At 42.0% G+C, this 7,459-nt stretch overlaps 1 pseudogene; it reads right to left on the reverse strand.

Annotated features, from left to right (window-relative positions):
* Positions 1 to 1,573: 1,573 nt before the first annotated feature.
* Positions 1,574 to 2,557, reverse strand: LOC146347399 (protein CFDP2 pseudogene; annotated as a pseudogene).
* Positions 2,558 to 7,459: the final 4,902 nt, after the last annotated feature.

Below are 7,459 nucleotides of genomic sequence, written 5' to 3' on the forward strand. Positions count from 1 at the left end.
GCTTTGATTAGACGGACCTTTGTCGGCAAGGTGATGTCTCTGCTTCTTACTATGCTGTCTATGTTTGCCATAGCTTTCCTCCCAAGGAGCAAGCGTCTTTTAATTTCATGGCTACAGTCACCATCTGCGGTGATCTTGGAGCCCAAGAAAGTAAAATCTGTCACTGCTTCCATTTCTTCCCCTTCTATATGCCAGGAAGTGATAGGGCCAGATGCCATGATCTTAGTTTTTTTAATGTTGAGTTTCAAACCAGCTTTTGCACTCTCCTCTTTCACCCTCAACAAGAGGCTCTTTAGATCCTCTTCACTTTCTGCCATTAGGGTGGTATCGTCTGCATATCGGAGGTTGTTGATAATTCTCCCGGCAATCTTAATTCCGACCTCTGATTCATCCAACCCGGCATTTCTCATGATGTACACTGCATATAAGTTAAATAAGCAAGGTGACAATATGCAGCCTTGTCGTACTCCTTTCCCAATTTTGAAACACTCAGTTGTTCCATCTCTGGTTCTTACTGTTGCTTCTTGACCCTCGTACAGGTTTCTCAGGAGACAGGTAAGGTGGTCTGGTACTCCCATCACTTTCAGAATTTGCCAGTTTGTTGTGATCCACACAATCAAAGGCTTTAGCGTAGTCAATGAAGCAGAAATAGACGTTTTTCTGGAATTCTCTTGCTTTCTCCATGATGCAGCGAATGTTGGCGATTTGATCTCTAGTTCCTCTGCCTCTTCGAAACCCAGCTTGTACTTCCGGTAGTTCTCGGTTCGCATACTGCTGAAGCCTAGCTTGTAGGATTTTGAGCATCACCTTGCTGGCATGTGAAATGCGTGCCATTGTGCGGTAGTTTGAACACTCTTTGGCGTTGCCCTTCTTTGGAATTGGAATGTAAACTGACCTTTTCCAGTCTTGTGGCCACTGTTGAGTGTTCCAGATTTGTTGGCATATTGAATGCAGCACTTTAACAGCATCATCTTTTAGGATTTTAAATAGCTCAGCTGGAATACTGTCATCTCCGCTAGCTTTGTTGTTACTAATGCTTCCTAAGGCCCACTTGACTTCACTCTCTAGGATGTCTGGCTCAACTTCAGTGAGCGCACTATCATGGCTATCAGGGACATTCAGATCTTTCCTGTATAGTTCTTCTGTGTATTCTTGCCACCTCTTCTTAATCTCATCTGCTTTTGTTAGGTCCCTGCCTTCTTTGTCCTTTATCATGCCCGTCTTTGCACAAAACGTTCCCTTGAGATCTCCAATTTTCTTGAAGAGATCTCTAGTCTTTCCCATTCTGTTGTTTTCCTCGATTTCTTTGCATTGTTCATTTAAGAAGGCCTTCTTGTCTCTCCTTGTTATTCTCTGGAACTCTGCATTCAGTTGGGTATATCTTCCCCTTTCTCCCTTGCTTTTCACTTCCCTTCTTTCGTGAGCTACTTGTAAAGCCTCATCAGATAGCCACTTGGCTTTCTTGCATTTCTTTTTCTTTGGGATGGATTTCGTTGCTGCCTCCTAAACAATGTTACGGACCTCCGTCCATAGTTCCTCAGGCACTCTGTCTATCAGGTCTAATCCCTTAAATCTATTCCTCACCTCCACTGTATATTCATAAGGGATATGATTTAGGTCATACCTGAACAGTTTAGTGGTTTTCCCGACGTTCTTCAATTTAAGCCAAAATTTTGCAAGAAGCAGCTCATGATCTGAGCCATAGTCAGCTCCAGGTCTTGTTTTGACTGACTGTATGGAGCTTCTCCATCTTTGGCTGCAAAGGACATAATCAATCTGATTTCGATATTGACCATCTGGTGATGTCCATGTGTAGAGTCGCCTCGTGTGCTGTTGGAAAATAGTGTTTGCTATGATCAGCATGTTCTCTTGGCAAAACTCTATTAGCTTTTGTCCTGCTTCGTTTTGTACACCAAGGCCATGCCTGCCTGTTATCCCAGTGATTTCTTGACTTCCTACTTTAGCATTCCAATCCCCTATGATGAAGAGGACATCTTTTTTTGGTGTTAGTTCTAGAAGGTGTTGTAGGTCTTCATAGAACCGATCAACCTCAGCTTCTTTGGCATCAGTGGTTGGGGCATAGACTTGAATTACTGTGATGTTGAATGGTTTGCCTTGGATTCGTACTGAGATCATTCTATCATTTTTAAGATTGTACCCCAGTACTGCTTTTCCCACCCTTTTGTTGACTATGAGTGCTACTCCATTTCTTCTAAGGGATTCTTGCCCACAATAGTAGATATAATGGTCACCTGAATTAAATTCGCCCATGCTTGTCCATTTTAGTTCGCTGATTCCCAAGATGTTGATGTTCAATCTTGCCATCTCATGTTTGACCACCTCCAGCTTATCTTGATTCATTGATCTGACATTCCAGGTTCCTAAACAATATTGTTCTTTACAGCATCAGATTTTCTTTTCACCACCAGACACATCCACAGCTGAGTGTCCTTTCGGGTTTGGCCCAGCCACTTCACTCTTTCTGGCGCTACTTGGAAATACCCTCTGCTCTTCCCCAGTAGCATATATCCGACCTGAGGGGCTCATCTTCCGGCATCATATCTTTTAGCCTTGTGATACGTTCCATGGGTTTTCTTGGCAAGAATACTGGAGTGGGTTGCCATTTCCTTCTCCAGTGGACCACATTTTGTCAGAACTCTCTGCCATGACCTGTCCGTCTTGGGTGGCCCTGCACGGCATAGCTTATGGCTTCACTGAGTTACGCAAGCCCCTTCGCCACAACAAGGCAGTGATCCATGAAGGGGGGTCTGCAACTAGCCAGTCATAAACCAAATCCAGATTACAACGCCTGCCGTCTGGCCCCATAGGCACCGACTTTCCATTCTGACTAACCAATAGTGTGAAAGTGGAACCGACAATGTGGAGTGTTTCCGCTCAGTGTTACCATCAGGCAGAACATACCACCACCACCACCACCTAGTTTCCATTTTTTCCCCTGAACAAACATTCAGCATTCTATCACCAATGAACATGCTCAGTCCTTATTGGCCTTTTTGATGGGTGTTTGCTAGGGATGGGCAAGCATGTGATGTTTGAGCTTGTTGAGGTTCTCTGAATTCCTCTTCGAAGCTTGGTTTGCCTTGTTTGCATACCCAAATGCAAGTGGCTTTTTTTTTTTCCAATTAGGAAAAATGTACATTTTTAAAAGTATGCACCCAAAGCACGCACTTCCACCATAGGCTCAAGTGTGAAAATGCAGGTTTTGGGGGGAAATGTGCATTTGTACAAGTACACAGTTGCACAAGTGTGCACTTTCAAATGCAAGTTTCAGAAATTACTAAAATTTTCTGATAATTGCACTCCTGTTCACGTTCAAATTTGGGATTGTGAATGGGCCGTGTTTGCATGATTTGTGAATGGGAATAAAATTCTTGTACATCCCGAGTGTTTGCCTCTTCAGTCCCCCACCCTAATTTTGTTTTTGGATTTCTGCAAACCTTGGGGTTTCCTCAAGCAAGATGATACTTTCCCCCTCTTGTTTCTTGGTGGCCTCATTTTGGCTACAGTTCTTTTGGCATTCACTGAGTTTTCTATTACGAGTGATATGCTTGGCTGAAACTAAACTGTCTTTTGGTGAACTGAGCACTAATACTGGTATGTGTACATCAGCTCAATTGAACTCAACAAATCTACTCTGTAATAACTGGCTTAAGCAATGCTTCTCTTTCTATTTGCTAAATACTGATTGAACTTTAAAACCCAAGTCCTTCCAAAAGCAGTCTGGATGTTTTGTTTTTTCCTCTTTCCTTTTCTTTGCTAATCTCTTACAGATTATGCATATTGATTTTAGGCTTGTAATAATTACTTAATATTTTTTTAAGTTTTATTTGATCAAAAAGGAATCTACTCTTAAAGATTTTCCTTATGAAGGATTTTATTGACTATGAAGCAAAGGAAACGATATGTTTAAACAGCTTGTTATTTGCAAATGCTACCATTTTATTTTATAATGCTGAGGTTTATATCCCCTTTTATGACTATTTAAATCAACCCTAAAATGAAAAATAACTGTATGGGATGCTTGCTAGAGGAGGAGGAGAAGGAGAAGAATGCTTGATGAATTTCATGTGGCCAAATGTATTCTGTGAAATTCTTAAGAAAGAATCTTATGGTGAAGACAGACATAACATAGCTCAGTGGTACAACATATGCTTTGCATGAAGACGTTCCCTGTTTCAATCTCTGACACCTCCAGAAAAACTCCTGCCTGAAATCCTGGAGAGCCACTTGCAATAAGTGTAGCTACCAGTGAGCCAGATGTACCAACCCTCTGACTTGATATAAGGCAGCTTCATATGTTTCTACATAACATTTTAAGAGTGCTGAAGGTGGTTTGAGGATGTTGTCATTTCCCCCCAAACACACATACATTTTCCTGTCCAGGGGCAAGATTCTGCAGGTCTTCTGAGCAGTTCCTTTTGAACTGGGAAAAAGATTGGCTAGTACCCATGACATCACCAACACAGATATACACAATCCCCAGAGCAATTTGATGACTGCTTTTAAAATTATGGCAGGTGGAGGATTTGGTAAAGTGAATGGCAAATTTACCTTTAAAATATATTTGAAAAGGCAGATAGCCTGACTGATGCACAAAGGGAAATCGTGGCTGATGCATTTCCTTGGCATGGGAAGCAAGTCAACCCTGCCAGTTTTGAGTTGCTGGTATGCCTGCCTGAAGTTCCATAAGAACATGAGAAGAGCCATGCTGGATCAGAACAAGGGTCCACCTAGTCCAGCATTCTGTTCACACAGTGGCCAACCAGCTGTCGACGGGGAACCCACAAGCAGGACACGAGTGCAACAGCACCCTCCCACCCATGTCCCCCAACAACTGGTATGCATAGGCATACTGCCTCTGATACTGGAGCTAGCACAAGGCCATCAGGACTAGTAGCCATCGATAGCCTTCAGGAATTTGTCTAACCCCCTTTTAAAGCCATCCAGATTGGTGGTCATCACTACATCCTGTGGTAGCAAATTCCATAGTCTGACTATACGCTGTGTGAAGAAGTACTTTCTTTTATCTGTCCTGAATCTCCCACCAATCAGCTTCATGGGATGACCCCAGGTTCTAGTATTATGAGAGAGGGAGAAAAATATATCCCTATACACATTATCCACACCATGCATAATTTGGTAAAACTCTATTATGTCTCCCCTTACTTGCTTTTTTTTCCAGGCTAAACAATCCCAGCTGTTGTAACCTTCCCTCATAGGGGAGATGCTCCAGCCCCTTGATCATTTCAGTTGCACTTTTCTGCACTTTTCCCAGCTCTACAATATCTTTTTTTTAGGTATGGTGACCAGAACTGTACACAGTATTCTACGTGTGGTCGCACCATAGATTTGTATAAAGGCAGTATGATATTGGCAGTTTTATTCTCAATTCCTTTTCTAATTATGCCTAACATGAAGTTTGCCTTTTTTACAGCAGCCACACATTGAGTTGACATTTTCATCAAGCTATCCATCACAATCCCAAGATCTCTTTCTTGGTTGGTCACCACTAGCTCAGATCCCATCAGGTTATACTTGAAGTTGGGACTTTTTGCCTCAATGTGCATCACTTTACACTTGCTTACATTCAACTGCATTTGCCATTTAGATGCCATTCTTCCAGTTTGGAGAGATCCTTTTGAAGCTGTTCACAATCCCTTTCTGTTTTGACCACCCTGAATAATCTCGTGTCATCAGTAAAGTTGGCCACTTCACTGCTCACTCCTAATTCCAGATCATTTATGAACAACTTGAAAAGTATTGGTCCCAATACTGATCCCTGTGGGACCCCACTATTTACTTCCCTCCATTGGGAGAATTTACCATTTATTCCTACTCTCTGCTTTCTGTTCTTTAACCAGTTACTGATCCATAACAGGACCTGTCCTCTTATTCCATGACTGCTAAGTTTGCTCAGGAGTCTTTGGTGAGGGACTTTGTCAAAAGCCTTTTGGAAATCCAAGTAAACAATGTTTAGCAGTTCCCCCTTTCTACATGTCTACTGACACCCTCAAAGAACTCTAAAAGGTTAGTGAAACAGGACTTACCTTTGTGAAAGCCATGCTGATTCTTTTTCAGCAGTGCTTGTCCTTCTGTATGCTTACTAATTTTATCTTTAATAATGCTTTCAACCAATTTACCCATAAAAGACATGAATCTAACCAGCCTGTGATTTCCCAGATCCCCTCTGGATCCCTTTTTAAAAATTGGTGTTACATTGGCCATCTTCCAGTCCTTTGGTGCAGAGGCTGATCTTGGGGACATGTTGCATATTTAGTTAGAAGATCAGCAATTTCATATTTGAGTTCTTTAAGAACTCTAGGACGGTTACTGTCTGGGCCCGGTGATTTATTTACATTCAGTTTATCAATAAGGTTGAGAACGTCATCTTTTGTCACCACTATTTGCCTCAGACTCCCTTCCTGAAAACATCAGTTCATGCACAGGTATCTGTCCTATATCTTCTGCAGTGAAGACCGATGCAAAGAATTCGTTGAACTTCTCTGCAATCTCCTTGTCCTCCTTTAGTACTCCTTTAACTCCATTGTCATCCAATGGTCCCACTGCCTCCCTAGCTGGTTTCCTGCTTCTGATATATTTAAAGAATTCTTTATTGTTGGCCTTGATGTTGTTAGCGATATGCTCTTCAAAATTCTTTTTTGTGTCTCTTATTGTCTGCTTGCATTGCCTTTGTGCAAACTTGTGCTTCCTTTTGTTTTCTTCACTTGGGCAAGACTTCCATTTTCTGAAGAAAGCCCACTTTTCTCTAACAGTTTCCTTGACACTGCTCATTAACCACACTGATGATCTCGTGGACTTGGTGCTATCTTTCCTAACTTGTGGTATAACTTTTAGCCGAGCTTCTATTATTGTGGTTTTGAGTAATCTCCAAGCATTTTGAAGGGTTTTAACCCTCTTGACTCCCCCTTTCAACTTCCTTTCCACTTCCCTCATTTTAGAGAAGTTTCCTCCTTTGAGGTCAAATGTGACTGTGTTGGACTTCCTGGACAACTTTCCACTTAAATATATACTGAATCTGACAGCACTGTGATCACTGTTTCCAGTTGGTTCAACAACATTTATATCTTGTACTTGGACCTGGGCAACACCATTTAGGATTAAATCCAGGATCAGCTCCCCTCTGGTCAGTTCTTTGACCAACTGTTCTAGGGCACAGTGGTTTAGGGCATCAAGAAATTTAACCTCTGTTGTGACTGGAATATGCATTTATCTAGTCAATGTAGGGGTAATTGAAGTCACCCATTATTACAACAGTTCGTCGTTTGGAGACCTCCTTGATTTTTTTCCATCTCAAGGTCACCCTGAGCATTCTGGTCTGGGGGACGATAGCACATTCCTAGTACTAAATTAGGTTTGGAACCCAGTATTGCCACCCACAGCACTTCTGTTGAAGAGTTTGCCCCTTTTAGATATTCTA

This window comes from Heloderma suspectum, chromosome 4, assembly GCF_057233095.1.
Source record: "Heloderma suspectum isolate Gila_16-S chromosome 4, 16-S_ref, whole genome shotgun sequence".
NCBI classification, from domain to species: Eukaryota; Metazoa; Chordata; class Lepidosauria; order Squamata; family Helodermatidae; genus Heloderma; species Heloderma suspectum.